This window comes from Dipodomys merriami, unplaced genomic scaffold, assembly GCF_024711535.1.
Source record: "Dipodomys merriami isolate MVZ:Mamm:240054 unplaced genomic scaffold, mDipMer1.0.p SCAF_133, whole genome shotgun sequence".
Lineage (NCBI taxonomy): Eukaryota > Metazoa > Chordata > Mammalia > Rodentia > Heteromyidae > Dipodomys > Dipodomys merriami.
This window is the reverse complement of record NW_027202638.1, coordinates 485,681-506,379: the sequence shown is the minus strand read 5'-3', so window position 1 is coordinate 506,379 and position 20,699 is coordinate 485,681. Positions and strand designations below refer to the sequence as shown.

The following is a 20,699-nucleotide window of genomic DNA, read 5'->3' as shown; positions in this document are numbered from 1 at the left end:
AGCCATCATGCCTGGTCTAATGTATCTTAAAAGGGAGGCATAAATGCTGGTTGGAGAGGTATGTGTGTGAGTGTGTGTGTGTGTGTGTGTGTGTGTGTGTGTGTGTGTGTATGTGTGTGTGTGTGTGTGTGTGAGAGAGAGAGAGAGAGAGTGAGTGGGGGGGAAGAGGAGAGAAAGATGGTGTGGGGGAAGAGTTATTAGTAGACTTCACTGAGCAGGTAATCTTCATGATTTCTTTCAGGGGAGATGAAAATGTCAGTATCTTTGCCTTTGCTCCTGAGTATGTTGATATTCTTAGCTGCCAATGTCTGGGACAATTTGATTGCTCAGTCTAATGACTTCTCACTTATTTCTTCAATACTGATGGCAGGGGTTTTTCATTGGGGACAACCAATGTCCTTCTGTCTGTTCACACTAGCCGAGCATTTCAGTAACCTTGGAGATTCTGTTCTTTTTATTTAAAATAAAAATAATAAGGAAACCTTGGTGTTTTTGAAAATATAAACATGTTAAACACATGGTAATTTTTCTCATGCTCATGTCTCAATTCTAATGAGTTCTGTGTATCATGCAACTTGGACTCCAGTGAGAGAGCCAGGTTCATTCCTGGTCTGTTTTGTTGGGTTGTTCCTGGACCAGGAGATGATATACAGAGAGTCTGGATCTGGAAGGATTCAAGAGCTGAAATTGGTGGTATGAGGGAGTGGTTAGAGGGGCAATGTCTTGGGGAAGAGGTAAATGAATTGGAGTAAAACTTGAAAAATGAGTCATGAGTGAACTTTGAAGTGGGGTTACTAGGCAGGAGTCTGGAGACAATCCCAGAACCCCGAGGTATAGCTAGCTTCTCCATTATAGGCAGGATGTGGGCTACTCTGATGATTTTTTACGTATTTTACTTTGTTTTACTTATTATACTTTATTTACATAAGGAATAGAAAGTAAAAGTCCATCTTTCTCTTTCCCTTCAATTCCTGCCTTTATGCATTTATATACACACACAAAATACTTCTGTTAGCTGGTGCTGATGGCTAACCTCTGTAATACTAATTACTCACAAGGCTACATCTGAGGATTGAGGTTCAAAGCCAGCCCAAGAAGGAAAGTTGGTGAGACTCTTTTCTCCAAATAACCGCCCAAAAGCCAGAAGTAGAGCTATGGCTCAAGTGGTAGAGCACTAGCCTTGAGCAGAATAACTCAGGGATAGCACACAAACTCTTAATTAAAAAAAAAAAGTCTTTCAAAACATAAATGAGATCTGTACACACTGCTTTTATTTTTTATTTTTATTTTTTGGGTCCGGTCGTGGGGCCTGAACTCTGGGCCTGGGCGCTGTCCCTCAGCTCTTCAGCTCAAGGCTAGTGTTCTACCACTTGAGCCACAGTGCCACTTCTGGCTTTTTTTCTTTTTGCCTATGTGGTGCTGAGGAATCGAACCCAGGGCCTCAGGCATGCAAGGCAAGCGCTCTACCACTGAGCCATCTTCCCAGCCCTGTACATACTGCTTTTAATTCAATAATGTATGTTGAATGAGTGGGAGTATAAGTCAGTGGTAGATAGAGCCTGGCATGTGTGAGACCCTGGGTTTAATCCCCATTCCTGAAACATACCCCTCCCACCCCTCATACACATATCCATGTATCTTTGTATATTTTGTAGAATCAGAATATCTGTCATTGTTGTGCATTATTTTAGATAACAGAGATACATACAATAAAACAGAAGAAAATCCATATTTCTGAAGTCTTCTCATATTGGGATACATAGATCTGTAATATTTTAGAGTTACAGAATTATTCTATTTATTTATTTATTTTGTTGGTTGTAGAGCTTGAATGAGCACTGTCCCTCAGCTCTTCCGTTCAAGGCTAGCACTCTACCACTTGAGCTACAGAGCCACTTCTTGTTTTCTGGTGGTTTATTGGAGATAAGAGGTTCATGGACTTTCCTGTCCAGGCTGGCTTTGAACTGAGATCCTTAGATCTCAGCCTCCTGAGTAGCTAGGTTTACAGGCATGAGCCACCAGCACCTGTCTAGAATTATTCTATAGTCTGAGAGATATCTATTATTTTCTCTGAGTCTTGCCCTCCAATTTGTAATGGTTTCTCTATTTTCTAGTGCTAGGGTATAAACTCAGCCATATGTTTGCTAGGTAGGCTCTACCACTTGAACTATGCTTCTGGCTTTTTTAGCTTTTCAATTATTTTTCAAATAGGCTCTTAGGCTTATACCTACAACTTCTTAGATTGTCATCATCCTATTTATGCCTTCTGCATAGCTGGATGAACAGGGGTGAGCCACCATGCCCAACTTTTTTTTTTTTTGAAAAGGTGATGAGCTGGGGGATTACAGTTACATAGGTATGGCAATAAGTACATTTGTTTTTAATCATTGTTAGCCTATCCCTCTTTATCTCCCACTTACCCCTATGCCCAATTTTTATTAGCTGAGATGGGGTTTCACCTAGTTTTTGCTTGGGCTGGTCTCAAATTGTGATCTTTTTATGTCCATCTCCCAAGTAACTAAGATTATAGGTATGAGCTACTGTGCCTGGTTTTGATTGGCTAATCAAATGATTTTTAAGTCTAATTTATCTTTATTAAATCTAGTACTTTATTTTGTCTTATCTAAGAAAACCTTTGCCTACTCCCAATGCTATGAAATTTTCTTGTGTTTTATTTTAGAGTTGCTATGATCAATAATCTATGGTTTTTTGTTTGTTTGTTTGCTTGCTTGCTTGTTTTCAATCCTCAGGCTTGACCTTCAGGCCTAGGCACTGTCCCTGAGGGTTGTTTTTGTTTTTGTTTTGTAAGCCATAAGGCTTGAACTTAGGATCTGGGCACTGTCCCTGAGCTCTTTTGCTCAAGGCTAGTGGACACTTGAGCCACTTCCAGTTTTCTAGTGATTCAATGAAGATAAGAGTTTCATAGACTTTCCTGCCTGGGCTAGCTTTGTACCACAATCTCAAATCTATGCCTTCTGAGTAGCTAGGATTACAGGAGTGAGCCACCAGCACCACATACCCTAAGCTTAGGTTGATATTCTACAACTTGAGCCATAACTCCACTTCTGGCTTTTTGTTGGTTAATTAGAGATAAGAATCTCAGACTTCCCTACCAAACTGACTTTGAATTGCAATTCTCAGATTTCAGCCTCCTGAGTAGCTAACAGATGCTACAATGAGCCACCAAAGCCCAGCTGATATTTTTTTAAGTTATATCAGTCCCTTTATTATTTTTATTATATTTTATTATTATTATTGCTCTAGGGCTGGGAAGGTAGCTCAGTGGTAGAGCGCTTGCCTTGCATGCATGAGGCCCTAGGTTCAATTCCTCAGCACCACATAAGCAGAAAAAGCCAGAAGTGGCACTGTGGCTCAAGTGGTAAAGCACTAGCCTTTGAGCTGAGGAGCTGAGGGACAGCGCCCAGGCCCAGAGTTCAGGCCCCATGACTGACCAAAAAATTGCTCTAGAAATGGGCACTCACAGAACTTTTGCTTGAACTAGTGCATCAGAGGCTCCTTACCTTTTGTGATAGTAAATTTTACATGGTAAAAGTCAGTGCTACTTATGGCTATTGCATTAGTCCATTTTTCTTCTTTTTTTTTTTTTTTTTTCTTTTTGAGTCCAGTCATGGGGCCTGAACTCTGGGCCTGGGCGCTGGTCCTCTGCTCTTCAGTTCAAGGCTAGCGCTCTACCACTTGAGCCACAGTGCCACTTCCGGCTTTTTTTTCTTCTGCTTATGTGGTGCTAAGGAATCGAACTCAGGGCCTCATGCATGCAAGGCAAGCACTCTACCACTGAGCCACCTTCTCAGCCCGTCCATTTTTCATAATTATAATAATGGAGATGGGCTGGCTTCATAAATAATGGAGAGGCCAGGTGCCAGTAGCTCATGCCTGTAATCCTAAGCTGTTCAGGAGACTGAGATCTGAGGATCACAGTTCAAAGTCAGCCTGGGCAGGAACATCTGTGAGACTCTTATCTCCAATAAAGCATTAGAAAACTGAAAGTGCTGCTGTGGCTCAAAATGGTAGATGGCTATTCTTATACAAAAGAGCTCAGGGAAAGCACCCAGGCCCAAGTTCAAGGCACATGACTGACAAAAAATTTAAAAATAAAAATAAAGGAAAGGAAAGAAGTTTCATGCAGATTACAGTTTTAGAAGGTGAGAGTCCAAATAGCATGCTCAAATTCCAGCAATGACTTTCTTGAGGTCTCTTTACCTTAGGGGAGATGATAGTGATGGGAATATAGGTGTGAAGAAGAGATCACATCTCTAAATAGCAGATCCAGGGGACAACATTTATACCTGGATGGCATTGTACCTGAAGCCATATATCTGTGGACTCTCACTTACATGAACCAGCAAATCCTTATTTTGACTTCAAAGATGTTGAGATATGATTATTTTAACTAGGAATGACTCTTAGGTTGCTAATTAAAATTAGTAAGGATTTAGGGCTGGGAAGGTGGCTCAGTGGTAGAGCGCTTGCCTTGCATGCTCGAGGCCCTGGGTTCGATTCCTCAGCACCACATAAGCAAACAGAAAAAAGCCGGAAGTGGCGCTGTGGCTCATAGTGGTAGAGCGCTAGCCTTGAGCTGAAGAGCTGAGGGACAGTGCCCAGGCCCAGAGTTCAGGCCCCACGACCGGACCCAAAAAAAAAAAAATAAATAAATAAAATAAAATTAGTAAGGATTTAGCATTACTCATTTCATCAGTCTTCTATGGACATTTAAATTACTCCAAGTCTGCATTGTTGTAAGTGCTTTGGCTCCAACTTGGGTGGTTAGAGAAGAAGGGAATAGAGGAAAGTGTTAGCTAAATAGAAAGGCTCATGTTTAGTGAGAGAAGCATTGGATTTCAAAAGAAAAATGAAACTAGCCAATGCCAACTTTGAGGCCACATAACTAAGCCAAGGAGAGGGTATTGCCTCATCAGACTCTTCTTTGGAGAATTGGTAGCCTCTGCCCTGGGACAAAGCATTAGCCAGAAAGGACATGGGGGCTGTTCATAATGCCTTTATATTAGTGCCAGGTGAGGGGAGAAAGTAGACGAGCCATGGGGCTGTCCTGCCATGTGCCTAGAGCTGGGCTTTTCACAGGTTTGCAGTATTTATGGTCATGGTCTTGTCTTCAGTCCTCTCCCATATCTTCTCTATTTACTCATATATCATGTCATGGCACTCTGCAAAGGTGGCTTGTAGACCTTCTCTTAGTCTTACAAGAACTCCAACAGTTATAACAAAGAACCATAGACCAAATAGCTTACTATGCTATAGACATTTATTTCTTGTAATTCTGGAGGCTAGAGATCCCAGATCAGGGTACCAGCATGACTGGTTCTGATGAGGGTCCTCTTATGGGTTGTAGGTTGCTGTTGAATCATTTTATTCTTACCTGGCAGAAAAAGAGTAAGAGAGTTGTGGAATTCCATCCATCCATCCATTCATTCATCCATCCATATGTTTATTTACTTAGCATTTTTGAGACAGGGTCTCACTAGTTAGCCCAGTTTGGCCCAGAACTCACTGTGTAACTTGAGCTGACCTACAAATTCCTAATTTTCTTCTTTCAGCTTTTGGCATGTACTTCTCTGCCCTGATTTCTTTCTTTCTTTCTTTTTTTTCCTTTGTGGTGCCCTGATTTATTTCTAAATGATTTTTATAAGGGTCCTAATCAAATTTGTGAGGACTTCATCCTTATGGCCTAATGATACCCTCTCCCCAAACCTACCTTCCTAATACCATCACATGAGGGGTAAGAGTTCAATATTTAAATCTTAAAAAGGACACAAATAGTTCACTACAGACTCTAAGACCTTTTTGAAAACAATTATTTCAATAACTTTAATATTTTCAAGGCAAAAACCTGTGATAATGACATTATTATTATTAAATGACATTATTATTTAGTAAGTGACAGACAGCCAGGCGCCGGTGTCTTACGCCTGTCATCCTAGCTATTCAGGAGGCTGAGATCTGAGGATCGAGGTTCAAAGTCAGCCTGGGCAGGAAAGTCCATGAGACTCTTATCTACAATTTATCACCAGAAAACCAGAAGTGGCGCTGTGGCTCAAGTGGTAGAGCGCTAGCCTTGAGCTGAAGAGCTGAGGGACAGTGCCCAGGGCCAGAGTTCAAGCCTCTCAACTGACCTAAACAACAACAAAAAAAGTGATAGACATACAAGAGGCTTCAAGATAAACTCTTTAAGTTAGAAAGATCTAGGTCAATAACTGTAATGAATTAAAAAATGAAGGTATGGTTGAGTATGGTGGTACAAGCCTGTAATTCCCAAAGGGGGAAAGAATAAGAAGTGAAACCCTATCTCAAAATAACAAAAAGATGAAACTTTGGGTAAGTTGTTTCTTATGCCTCTTTTGTTTGTTTTGTTTTTGCCAGTCCTGGGGCTTGAACTCAAGGTCTGGATACTGTCCCCTAGGCTTCTTTTGCTCAAGGCTAGCACTCTACCACTTGAGCCACAGCACTACTTCCAGCTTTTTCTGTTTATGTGGTACTGAGGAATCAAACCTAAGGCTTCATGCATGCTAGGTAAGCACTCTACCACTAAGCCACATTCCCAGCCCTTATGTCTGTTTTTAACCTATCATATGGTGTTAACAGACACTTTCTATAAGTGTTGTGAAGATTAAATGCCGTAATATTTTGACAACAGACAGGGAGAAGAGTTGTTGAATGCTAATAGACACTTTCCTTGAACCTTTATTATCTGAGATGTGTTCAGAGTCTCAAAATGAGGGAGGTCTAGAATAATGTGGAATCCATGACTTTAATTCTTTCCCTACACTACCCAGCTGTTCACAGGACAGAGAAGGCTTAACTAGCACCATTGCTAGGGAAGGGAGAATATAGAGATAATATGATACTTGCTCTTTCTTCTTCTTCAGTATTGGATGATTTTCCTTTCTCAAACATTCTGTAAGTCCCGGTCAATGTAGAATAAGATCTCAGGCCTCTTCCAACTCATGTCAAGACTTCCTGCTTGCCCCTAATCCCCCCAGTTATCCAGGTTCTCAGGGCTTCCGGCCCAGGCTCCCCCTAGTGGCTGCTGTGGAAAAACATCCAGTGCTGCCAACTGGAGCAAGAAGCCTTGGTGCCCATGGAGGAGAGGGGTCAAGAACACATGATGGCAGCCATTTATATTTACTGAGCCCTAACGGAACAAACACTTCACAGTACATACCCAGCTTGTGATGCAATCCTTCCCCAGTGAAGCAAAGCACTCATACTCTGCTCTGGGGATTCCAGGGCCAAAAGAATAAACAGAGATGGGAGCTGAAAGGGTGGGGGAAAAGCACAGAGCTGAGATCCTGCAGGAGGGAAGTGGATGAAGAATGGGTGGAGAAGGCCAAAACCTTTTATGACCCTGCTCAGTCTGAAGTGGCACCCATGTCCCTCTAGGCTGGAAGGACAGTGCCACAGGGCTCAGCCAATCTTGGCTGAGGGAACAACCTTGTCCAATCTGGGCCTGCGCAGGGGGACTGGGCTCTCAGCAGTCTGTGCCTATTCTGAGTCACACATTCACACCAATGCCGGCCGCCAAGAGGTCTCTCAGAAGCCTCTGCTGTATGATAGCCAGTAACTCCCTGTAAGCTATGTCCTTTGTTATCTCTACCTTAGAGATGAGTAGACTGCCTTTCAAAGACTGTATGTTCCTGCCAAGGATCACAGGACACACAATGGAAAAGTTGGTTGCTCTCTACTTCTGGCTTGGTGCTGGTGGTGCACAACTGTAATTCTAGATAATCAGGAAGCTGAGATCTGAGGATCAGGGTGTGAAACTCTTTTCAGCTCTAATTAATCACCAAAAAGTTGAAAGTAAAGCTGTGGCTCAAGCAATAGAGTGATTGTCTTCAGCAAAAAAAGAAAAGGAAGAAAAAAAAAAGCCCAGAGGCAGCACAAAGGCCTTGAGTTCAAGCCCCAGAACTGGCACAAAACAAAAAACTCTCCCTCCCAAACAACAAACAAAAACCCCCCAAATATCTCTACTTTGACAATTGCAAATCTTGCTTTCTTTCCATCAGACAATCTTACACCAAATACAGCAATTGTCTGTTACCTACAGACACTATCAATCACAGAACTGAAGAAAATCTCAGAATTGCAACACAAAGGAAAAGCCTTCTATTCACAATTCCACTTGCATATCCTTCCCTTGTATCTTACCCATTTCACTCTGTCCCTCCCTTCCTCGCCTGTTATGGTTTCTTCCACAAGCTGTTCTTTTATCTAAGAACCACTGCCAAGCCACAGTTTCCTGTGTTTTGTCTTATTATCCAGGGAAGAGAGTGGTGTCTGCTGGCCTGGTCTGAGACTCTGAGGCATAATTACTTCTGGACTGTTTGAGTCTATAAGGCTGGTTGAATTTCTCCAAGAAACAGCACAATTTTTTTGGTCGGTCATTGGGCTTGAACTCTGGGCTTGGGCACTGTCCCTCAGCTCTTCAGCTTAAGGCAAGCACTCTATCTACCACTTGAGCTACAGCGCCATTTCCAGTTTTCTAGTGGTTTTATTGGAGATAGGAGTCTCATGGTCTTTCCTGCCCAGGCTGGCTTTGAATCTGGATCCTCAGATCTCAGCCTCCTGAGTAGCTAGGATTACAGGTGTGAGCCACCGGCGCCCAGCAAGAACCATAATCTTGCTGGGCACCAGTACTTCATACCTGTAATCCCTGCTACTCAGAAGGCTGAAACTTGAAGATCATGGTATAAAGGCAGTGCAGGTAGGCAATCAGAGATTCTTATCTCCAATTAACCAGCAAAAAGCCAGATCTGGAGCTGTATCTCAAGTGGTAGAGAATCATCCTTGAGTAAAAAAGCCAATCAAGACTGTGAGACCCTTTGAGATCAAGCCCCAATACTGGAACAGACCAGACCTAGACTCACACACACACTTTCTTTCCTTTCTTTCTTTCTTTCTTTCTTTCTTTCTTTCTTTCTTTCTTTCTTTCTTTCTTTCTCTCTTTCTTTCTTTCTCTCTTTCTTTCTTTCTCTCTTTCTTTCTTTCTCTCTTTCTTTCTTTCTCTCTCTCTTTCTTTCTTTCTTTCTTTCTTTCTTTCTTTCTTTCTTTCTTTCTTTCTTTCTTTCTTTCTTTCTTTCTTTCTTTCTCTCTTTCTTTCTTTCTCTCTCTCTCTCTGCACCTATCAAGAATCATATTCTGAACATAGAAATGAAGTTTAATATGTAAATTTACTCATCACCATTTGATGGAGGCAAATCCAGCATATGGATGAGAAATGGACTAAAGTGATCTGTCCTAGGTCGTATCTTTGGGGTAAAGGAGCAGGGACTTGAACCTAATTAGTCTGAATTCCAGTCTCTCATCTGTCTCCTGTCCTGTATTACACTTCTTTCTTGTTTTAAAAAAGTTCTTTCCTGGGGCTGGGAATGTGGCTCAGTGATAGAGAGCTTACCTAGCATGCATGAAGCCCTGGGTTCAATTTCTCAGTACCACATACACAGAAAAAGCTGAAAGTAGTGCTGTGGCTCAAGTTGTAGAGTGCTAGCCTTGAGTAAAAGAAGCTCAGGGACAATGCCCAGGCATTGAGTTCAAGACCCAGGACTGGAAAAAAATTGCTTTTCTTTTTAAGTCAACTCTAGCTAGATACTAGCATAATGAAATATACCTATTATACATATATAGTGTAAATTTAGATAAATGTGAGCTTAGATAAATTTGTACATACCCTAAAAATTTGCTTCAATCCCAACCCAGGTAACTAACCACTGGCCTGCTTTCTATTAGGTTAGTTTTGACTTGTCCTAGGATTTCTTTATATTCTTTTATTTATTTTGCTCTAAGGCTTGAACTCAGGGCCTTATGCTTATTCTTCTTGCTTGCTCAAGACTGGTGCTGACTTTTGATGCTTAATTGGCATTTCTTGGAACTTTTGGCCTGGGCTGGATTTGAGCAGCTGTCATTGGAATCTCAACCTCCTAAACAGCTTAGATTAAAGGTATGAGCCACTGGCATTTGGTTTATAATTTCTTTCTTTCTTTCTCTTTCCCTTCCTCCCCTCCCTCCCTCCCTCCCTCTCCTCTCCTCCCTCCCTCCACCCTCCCTATCTTCCTCCTTCCCTTCTTTCCTTCCTTCTTTCCTTCTTTCCTTCTTTCCTTCCTTCCTTCCTTCCTTCCTTCCTTCCTTCCTTCCTTCCTTCCTTCCTTCCTTCCTTCCTTTCTGTAGGTCACAGGACTTGAACTCAGGGCCTGGGCACTATCCCTGTCTTTCTGTGCTGAAGGCTAGTGTTCTACCACTTGAGCCACAGCGCCACTTTCAGCCTTTTCTGAGTAGTTTATTGGAGATAAGAGTCTCTTGGACTTTTTTGTCTAAGCTGGCTTCCAATTGAGATCCTCATATCTCAACCTCCTGAGTAGCTAGGATTACAGGTGTGAGCTACCAGCACTCAGCTTATAGTTCCTTATTAATAACATAATGTAATATCAACACATCTGGGCTTTTTTCCTTAGCATAGCCTTTGAGATCTTCACTTTTCAATCATGCATAGTAGAATGCTTTTTTCTTCTTTTTTAATCACATAGTAGTCTGCTGTGCCCATTTACCACAATTTGCTTATTCATTTATCATTTGTCTTTTTTTTTTTTTAAATTTTGTTTTTGGGCCTGGTTGTGGGCCCTGAACTCTGGGCCTGGGCGCTGTCCCTCAGCTCTTCAGCTCAAGGCTAGCGCTCTACCACTTGAGCCACAGTGCTACTTCCGGCTTTTTTCTTTTTGCTTATATGGTGCTGAGGAATCGAACCCAGGGCCTCATACATGCAAGGCAAGTGCTCTACCACTGAGCCACCTTCCCAGTCCCTATCATTTGTCTTAATAAGCATTTGTGTGGTTTTCAGTTTTGAAATGTTATGAAAAGTGCTGCTAGAAACATTTGTCTATACTTTGGACTGCCTTGCATTTTCTAGGCAGGTGTAGCCTGCACAAACATTTATATTTGTGTTAATATGTATTTTCTATGAATGAAATTTTGAGTTGTATGCAAAATAGGTAACAAAGAAATTGCCCCTAGTTTTTCTAAGTGGCCCCATTCTATCCAACACTGTTGTTGCAGATTCAGTTGTTGTACATCCTCACCAACACTTAGTATTGTCTTGTTTGAAATAGTTAGCTTTTACGCAAAAAATTCAGGTTATTCATAGTGGTTCTTGTTATGATTTTAACTTACACTTCCCTGAATATAAATAAATCTTTCAACTGGGGTCTTTTTCAAATTGTCTTTGTTATTAGATGCCTTTGCTAATTTGGAATTAACTTAATCTCTAAAACTACCAAGATTCCAAAAGGGATTGAATTAAAGATACATATTTTGGAAAAATTGATGTTACTAATTTTCTAGTCTATGAACATTATATATATATATATATATATATATATATATATATATATATATATATATATATACTGTAGTTTCTCTCAGAAGTGTTCGGTTTATTTTATTAAATTTATCCTTAAGTAGTTCATCTTTTTAGATATCTTTTTTTTTTGCCAGTCATGGTGCCTGAACCCTGGGCCTGGGCACTGTCCCTCAGCTCTTCAGCTCAAGGCTAGTGCTCTACCACTTGAGCCACAGCACCACTTCCAGCTTTTTCTGCTTATATGGTGCTGAGGAATCGAACCCAGGGCCTCATGCATGCAAGGCAAGCATTCTACCACTGAGCCACCTTCCCAGCCCCTTTTTAGATATCTTTATGAATGATATTGTAATTGCTTCTCCAAAAGGTTGTTGCTACTTTGTTTTGAGGTTGAAGAGTTCTTATCATAAATGGATATTGAATATTGTCAAATACTTTTCCTATATCTACTGAAACATACCATATCCTGTTGATAAGGTAAATTACATTAATTGGTTTTAGCAATATAAACCAAGTTTATATTCTAGGAAGAAGCCCCACTGTCCTTTAAAAATATTCCTAGCGAGCAAGGCACTGGTGTCTCACATCTCTAATCCTAGCTACCCAGGAGGCTGAGATCTGAGGATCATGGTTCAAAGCCAGCCTAGGAAGGAGAGTCTATGAGACTCTTATCTCCAATTAACCACCAGAAAACCAGAAGTGACACTGTGGCTCCAAGTGCTAGAGCTAGCCTTGAGTGAAAGAGCTCACCAACAATGCCCATGTCTTAAGTTCAAGCTCCGCAACGGACAAAAAAAAAAATTCCTAGAGCCTGGCATTGGTGCCTCAGCCTTAATCCTAGTTACTCAGGAGGCTGAGATCTGAGAATCACAGTTCAAAATCATCTGAAGCACACCTGTCCACAAGCTCCTTTTCTCCAAATAACCAGCAAGAGGGAAATATGACTCCACGGTAGAACTTCAGCTTGAGAGAAAAAGCCAATAAGAGTACAAGGGCTAGCTAATGTTTATTTTGCTTATTTCAGACAAGCAGCTTTCATTGATGTTTGCCTATATACCTAGGTTTTTTATTTTATGCTATTGGATATCATGTTTCTTTTTTCTTTTTTTTCTTTCTTTTGTTTTTTGTTGGTCATGGGCTTGAACTCTGGGCCTGGGGGCTGTCTCTGTGCACTTCAGCCCAAGGCAAGCGCTCTACCTCTTGAGCCACAGCACCACTTCCGGTTTTCTAGTGATTTATGGATAAGAGTCTCATGGACTTTCCTGCCCCGGCTGGCTTTGAACTACGAGCCTCAGATCTCAGCCTCCTGCGTAGCTAGGATTACAGGTGTGAGCCACCAGGACCCAGCACTTTGTTTCTTTTAATCTGTGTATTTTAGATTTTAGATTTAATTTCCTCATAATTTTCTATCTTTTTTTTGTGGTACTTGGGTGTGAATTTGCTAGACAGGAATTCTACTACTTAAACCATGATTCCCACTTTTTTGCTCTAACTACTTTTGAGATGTGGTCTTAATTTGTGCTCAGGCCAGTGTGTCTCTTAATCCTCTTATTTACACATCCTGCTGTAGTTGCCATGACAGGTGCATTACCACCATACCCAACCTTTTCTGTTGAGATAGGGTCTCGAGAACTATTTTGCTTAGCCTTGCCTGGAACCTCTATCCCCCTGATCTTAGCCTCCCAAGTAGCTAGGATTACAGGTGTGAACCACTGCATCTGACTTCCTTTTTCTAGCTCTTTAAGGTAAAAACTAAAGCCACCAATCTCATTGTTTGCTCATTGACTTAAAGTTTGTTTTCCTGCTTGCTCTTTCATAGCCAGGGTCATGTTAAATGCTTTCTCCATTGTTTATATATTTTATTATTTTGTAACTTCTGGTCTCCTGTAATAGAGTATGTTTTGTTTTGTGCTGATCCTTGGGCTGAACTCAGAGCCTGGGTGCTTTTGTTGAGTTTTTGTGCTCTAGGTTAACACTCCACCATTTGAGCCACAGCTGCACAACTGTCTTTTTGGTGGCTAATTAGAAACAAGAGTCAGATGGACTTTGCTGTCTGTGTTTGGTTCTGAATCATGATCCTTGTATTTCAGCCTCCTGCTTAGCTAGGATTACAGGTGTGAGCCACCAGTGCCCACCGTGCCACTTCTAGTTTTCTGTGGTTTATTAGAGGTAAGAGTCTCACGGACGCCGGGCGCCGGTGGCTCACGCCTGTAATCCTAGCTTCTCAGGAGGCTGAGATCTGAGGATCGCGGTTCAAAGCCAGCCTGGGCAGGAGAGACCCTGAGACTCCTATCTCCAATAAACCACTAGAAAACCAGAAGTGGCGCTGTAGCTCAAGTGGTAGAGCGCTCGCCTTGAGCTAAAGAGCTGAGGGACAGCGCCCAGACCCAGAGTTCAAGCCCCACAACCGCCAAAAGAAAAAAGAGAAAAAGAGTCTCACGGACTCTTTACTGCCTGGGCTGGCTTTGAACCACGATCCTCAGAGCTCAGCCTCCTGAGTAGCTAGGATTACAGGCGTGAGCCACCAGCACCCGGCTTGGAATTTGTTTTAATAACTTAAATAGAACCATATCTTTTCATGTTGCACAAATGTGGTCATAAGGTTGTATACATTCTGATCATTTAATAAGTTATTAATATAGCAGCACTTTTGTGAGTTCCCAACCCTAGATATGGATGCAAACAATAGGGGTCATGGATGCAAGAGCCATTGAGTTTAAGATTTCTAATCAATCATCACAAGCCAATTCAGCCAGCATCTCTCCTAGGGAAGGGTCTTCTAGGGATGGACACTCTCCTCCATCATTCATCCTGTTCCTCATCTTGTATATTTTCTTTTTTTGTACTTACATTATATTATAACATTAAAAGGTAGTGTGTGGGTCTGTCTTTCTTACAGTAGTCTTAGTTTTTGAGAAAGGGGCTCTGTTTTCTTCCTTGATGTCAAGCACAATGCCTTACATATAAAATCATTCAGTAAATGTTTGTGGGGAGAATGAGAGAACAAAGGCTTTTCTCTACCTCTGGAGTCTAGTGAAACATTTGGAACATATGTAGCCGTCTGTGTGCTCCCTCGTGCTGTATTTCAGAGAATAAACATGCAGGCCTATTGTGTGTTTTTTTTTTCAAATGCATTGGAAATGGAAAAAATGTCCAGCATGTGTTGTGAGTTACCGCTCTTGCTCAGAGAAGGGTCCGGAATCAATCAACATTTAGGACCTGGCCCGCAAGTGGATGGCCCCACCGCTCTCAGCCTTCAGCCTTTCGCTTGTCTCCAGAGAAAAGAATCTCTAGCGGATAGAACTGGTTCAAGCCAAGCTCGCCTCTCTTGCCTTTGTTCTTCAGGATGACAATGGCTTCACAACGTAAGAGGGCCTGCAGCTCCTGTCTTTTCAGAAATGCTGGATTCAGAGCTCTTACACAACAGAAACTCCAGCCAGATCAATTTGTTCCCCCTCCCCAGGCTATTATCACAGTGCCCTTGCCAAAGCTCTCCACACGTCTTCATAATCTTACATGTTTAGTTCTCCAAGCACTCCCCACCCTGTTATCTCGTCTAATCGTCACCACAGCTGTCAAGTCCAGAGGGCCCCAAATGGAGGAGAGGCAGGCAGCCCTGCAGCCAGCAGCCCCAACTCAGGTCCTGCACTGCTGCTGACTGCTGGGCAGCAATGGGCACATGTCTTCACTTCCCTGAGCCTCGGTTTTCTTATTTGTGCAATGCGGATAGTAGTATTTACTTGGAAGGTTTCTTAAAGGTATAATCATTTAGCAGTACTAGGAACCTGGCAGGTGCTTGCTTTCTACATGATAGACAATAACATTTTTTTTTTTTGTGTTCTGTAGTGTTCTAAGTATTTGGGGCTCCTGTAAGCCCCAATCCAGGTAAGATCGAATGAAGTGTAGTGAATGAAATAACAGAGTGTCAATGGACAGCATCTTATGCTCTCAATCACCTATCTCCAGCATAACAAGGGTAGGAGAAACTTAAAAAATAAAACCTATCATCCAGGTGTGGTGATGCATACCTGTAATCTCAGCTATTTGGAAGATGAAGGTCAGAGGATTACAGTCTGAAGTCAGAGACCCTCTCTGAAAAACACAAAAATCACAAGCAAGGGACTGGAGGCATAACTCAAGTGTTCCCTTACTTATTTAGCAAGTGTGATGCCCTAAGTCCAGTCCCCAGCACTGGTCCCACAATATAAAGGAATAAAAATAAAATTAAAAACTACCAGCTGGGTTCCTGTGGCCCAGTCCTATAATCCTAGCTATTCAGGAGGCTGAGATCTGAGACTCATGTTTCAAAAAAATTCTGGGCAGACATTTCCAAGAAAGTATAACTACTGAGCAAAAAGAAGTGCAGTTGTGGCTCAAGCGATAGAGCACACTAGCCTTGAGTGAAAAAGCTAAGCAAGAGTATGAGGTTCTAAATTCAAGTACTGCCACAAAAAAAGAAGGTATTTAAAACTATCAAAGAACAAAGGCCCTAAAACCCTTGAACAAAGAGGTTCTATAATTTAAACGTGGCAGGAGAACAAATATCTGCTTGGGAACTGGTGACCTTGTACTTAGAAAGTGGTCACTTTGGGGAGTTTGGTTGCTAGGAATATAATTTAACAAAAATTGAACCAGCACCTATACTGGGCTGGATAAAAGTTTAAAGAGGTAAGCGACTAGATCAGTAACGAGAACAAAGGTTTGCTCTTCAGCAGGGCTGCAAAGATATGAAAGATACCCAGGGTGAAGCTACACTGCCTGGAACATCAGGAAAGACTCTGTAAGAGCATGGAAGGGACTTTCCTCCCCTAGTATAACACTTACTCACCCAGCCCTGATGAGGTTCATGACCATCAATGTGTTGTGCTTAGTGTTTGCAGGCAGAAAGACGTGAGAATCCACACTGTGTGGATGAGCTGTACAGTCTGCAATAAGTTGGCTCAGTGCTTGTGTTCATGCACCTTGAAGCACAGATGCTAACAATACAAATTTGGGATACTGAAGGATCAACATTGACTTTTCCAGCTTCTTCATTTAGGCAACTTCCGTCACCTGAGAGGACAGAAGTTAGATTAATATAAACATGTTTTCCTAGGAAATCAGCTGTAAACAAAGGGATGTGTGTGTGTGTGTGTGTGTGTGTGTGTGTGTGTATATATATATATATATATATATATATATATATATATATATATATATATACACACACACACACAACTGGTACTGGGTTGAACTATAGGCCTTGTTTGTTTGTGTCTTAGCTTAAGGTTAGCACTTAACCCTTAAGCCAACCTCCACCTCCAGGGATTTTTTTTTAATTTTAATTTTAATTTTTTTATTTTTTTGTGGTTAATTGGAGAGAGAAGGGTCTTATGCACTTTCCTATCCAAGCTGACTTTGAACTACAATCTTTAGAATCTAGCCTCCAGAGTAGCTAGGATTACACATGTGAGCCATTTGTGCCTGGCATATATCAAGCTTTGATGCTTAGAAATTCTAGGCTTGCTATTCCTGCAACCCAACATTAGACATACCCATGAGGCCCAGGCAGTGATTGAGATCGTAAGTCCCCTTCTAGGGGCAGCTGTGTTCCAGTAAGCTCCCTGAGCAAGCAGACCAGAACACAGGCAGATCAGAGGACCACCATGTGGCTGAGCCAGGCATGTCTGATTTACTCCTCCCAATTAACCAATGGGATGAGCCACTCTCTCCAGGGCAAATGAGTGAACAAAATGCTGAGAACTTGACTTCATTGGAGATCCTTCATTCCACACAGAAACATGAAGCCTCAGGGAGGAGGCTTACCTCATCACCAATAGTCAGGAGTTGTGAGGATTGACTAGTAGGCAACATGTTTATCACACTAAGCACAGTGGCTGGCACTTTAGAAGCTTCTAGAGCAGCAGATTAGCAGGACTCTGTACTATATATTGTCCTTCATCCTTTTATTAACATATGCACAAACAATGCAAAACTATAAATCTTGGCTGCTAAGAAAAACAGTGTATGACAAAGTCTTCAGGGGACCTTGTTCAGCTGTTCTGTTCACAAGGAATCTGGGTAAGGTTCTTCTTAGCCTAGAACTCCCTTTTGGAAAGCAATGCCTTAAACTGAAATATCAACACACCTTTATACCATTACATCCTGTCTTCATTTGGAAATTATCTTTTAGCTTGAAAGTAGGGGGTCCTAACCCCCTTATTTCCCCAAACTCTACTCCACCCATATTCAGAAGCTGCAAATCTCAGGATGTATAAAGTACTACATCCTGGAACGAGTAGTTCTCTAGGGAAAATCATTTTGGTAAAAATGGTAGGATTCTGGGAATAGTATGGTAGGTAGAGGTGGGTAGCAATGGGAGAAGGAATAGGAGACAAGGATGGGGCCTTGTATGCTTCTATCCACAAATGCATCTGACCTAAAAGTCAGCAAGAAAATTCAATGTCAATCATGTGACATGATTCCCCAGCCCAGGTGATGAATAGATTTTACTTTTAGCAGTACTAGAGTTTGAAACTCAGAGCCTCATACTTGTTAGGTTGCACTGCTTGAGCCACACCCTTACTAAGTCTAATTTTATTTTATCGTTAAGATGTTGTACAGAGGGGTTTCATTTACATGAGTAAGGCAATGAGTACATTACTTGTTGATCATTGATACCCTTTTCCTTCCTTGTTGTTGTCCCACTATCCCTGCCCCCACTCCCCACCTCCCATACTCCTACCACCACCACCACCCCCCTGCCCAAAGTTGTAAAGTTTGTTTCCAATATACTGTCCTGTGGGTATCCTTGTTGCAATGGGTCAGCCAGTGTCCTTGTTTCAGCATTTTGTTATTCCCCTTCCCCTCCCCAGATTAGATGTATGTATATACAAGATACAAGGTATCAAAATCAAATACAATGACAACAGGAGATATGCCATAGGGAAGGAACATACAAAGGAAACAACAACAAAAAATAAAATCACATGGTACATTTAAAACAATAGCAATAAAGACCTCTTGTGTCTTGGGGTTCATTTCACTTAGCATCATCTTATATGGTCATTTGTACATGGTTTTTGAGCTTTTCAGCTCATCTGATAAGATTATCCTATATGTATACTAATTATTGCAAATAAGGGAAACCATGGAATCTAAATTTCTTTGGGACTGGGTAACTTCAATTAATATTTTTTCCAAGTCTTTACATTTCCTAACAAATGAGGTGAAAGACAATTTATTTATTTTTTTTTATTTTTTATTTTTTTGTCTGTCGTGGGGCTTGAACTCTGGGCCTGGGCGCTGTCCCTCAGCTCTTCAGCTCAAGGCTAACACTGCACCACTTGAGCCACACAGCACCACTTCTGGCGTTTTTCTGCTTATGTGATGCTAAGGAATCAAACCTAGGGCCTCATGCATGCAAAGCAAGCACTCTACCACTGAGCCACCTTCCCAGCCCTAAAGACAACTATTTTAATACACAAAGGGAGCAAGAGCAAGGGGATCTCATGACACCATGACCTCTACTTATTGGTATAAATTGAATCCTATTCAAAAATAAGTTGAGGTTTATTATTGTTATTGTTATGTTTTTTTAAAGTGCTCTATAGAATTACTATAGTATAAAGTAAATGGAAAATTATTCTCTGAGTGCAGGAGAGGAACCATAACCTTTAAAAATGTATTATTGCAGGTGAAAGAAAAATCTTTTCTTTTTAAAATTGCAAGTCTTGGGGTTTAAACTTGAGTAGGCAGTGTTTTACCCTTGAGCCACACCTCCAGTACAGTGTTGGAAAATCTGATGTTAGCCATGGAGGCAAGTACCTTTAGAGGCAAATTTCTATGTTTAGGTGTCTTCACAGTGGTACTTTCTTTTTGTTTCAGCTAAAACTCTGGATAAACTTACAGAGCACAGCCAAGGTCACTGAGTTACTCTGACTCATTCTTTTAGGTGAACTATAGCAAACTTGTCTCATTTTAAATCTGAGCATGTCCAGAATTGTGCCCACTATCTTTGCTTTTTGTTTTTTTGTTTTTTTTTCTTTTTTTCTTTTTTTTGCTTATTAAATCCGGTCATGGGGCCTGAACTCTGGGCCTGGGCGCTGTCCCTCAGCTCTTCAGCTCAAGGCTAGCACTCTACCACTTGAGCCACAGCACCACTTCCCGGCTTTTTTCTTTTTGCTTATGTGTTGCTGAGGAATTGAACCCAGGGCCTCAGGCATGCAAGGCAAGCACTCTACCACTGAGCCAACTTCCCAGCCCATGCTTTTGCTTTTTTTTGGTGGTCGTGGGGCTTGAACTCTGGGCCTGGGTGCTGTCCCTTAGCTGTTCAGCTCAGGGCTAGTGCTCTACCACTTGAGCCACAGCACCACTTCTGGCTTTTTCTTTATGTGGTGCTTAGGAATTGAACTCAGGGCCTCATGCATGTGAGGCAAGCACTCTATCACTGAGCTACCTTCCCAGCCCTATCTTTGCTTTTGAACTTTACTTTTGAAATACTTTTTTTTTTTTGTCAGTCATGTGGCTTGAACTCTGGGCCTGGGTGCTGTCCCTCAGCTCTTCAGCTCAAGGTGAGCACTACAGTGCCACTTCCTGAACTTTACTTTTGAATACTTATACTGAGCATGACCAGAAAGGTACCCACCCCTATACATACCCGTCCTTTGTTTGAGGGGAAAGTCTTACTTTGTAAGAAACTCTGATGCTTTCCTTATTCACTGCTGGTGGTAAATCTTTCACCATTCTTTGTTTTGCTTGAGCTCATTGGCTTTACACTCACCAAAATGAGAACCTATGGAACTTAGTCATAGTGGCCTTCTGACAAAAGACAAATGCTCCTTGGACAAAAAATAGCATGGGGTACATAAGCCATTTCCTAAAGCAGGACTAATATTAATGTCAATGGTCAACATGATTACATAGATAAATATGAAAACTTAAGGGCAACAAAATATTCCATAGGAATTTATGTAGAGAAAGCACAAAATAATAGATTACCAACAAAGCAACCGAATTTCTCTTTGACAATATTGAATAATTAAAAATCAGAGCAATGTTTGCATAATTTTGAAGGAATATAAAGAGGAACAAAGAATTGGTCAGCAACCAAATGAGAGATGGGTCTTAATATAATAATTCATTTGGACATGATGGCATAAGCCTATAATCTTAGCATTTGGGAAATAGAGGCAAGAGAATTATAGGCTATAGACCAAGATTTGTCTCAAACCAACCAACAAAGTTGTAATAGACTAGAATAGGTGATGAGTGCTCAAAATAGGTGACAAGGTGAACAAAAAAAAGGAATCAGTTAGGCTCCTGCCAGAAAAGAGAATCC

General features: G+C 41.4%; 1 long non-coding RNA gene across 2 annotated transcripts in view; it reads left to right on the top strand.

Moving 5' to 3' along the window:
* Nucleotides 1-20,699, top strand: part of LOC138825045 (uncharacterized) — a 188,955-nt gene that overhangs the window by 38,878 nt on the left and 129,378 nt on the right. The gene's annotated exons all lie outside the window — the stretch shown is intronic.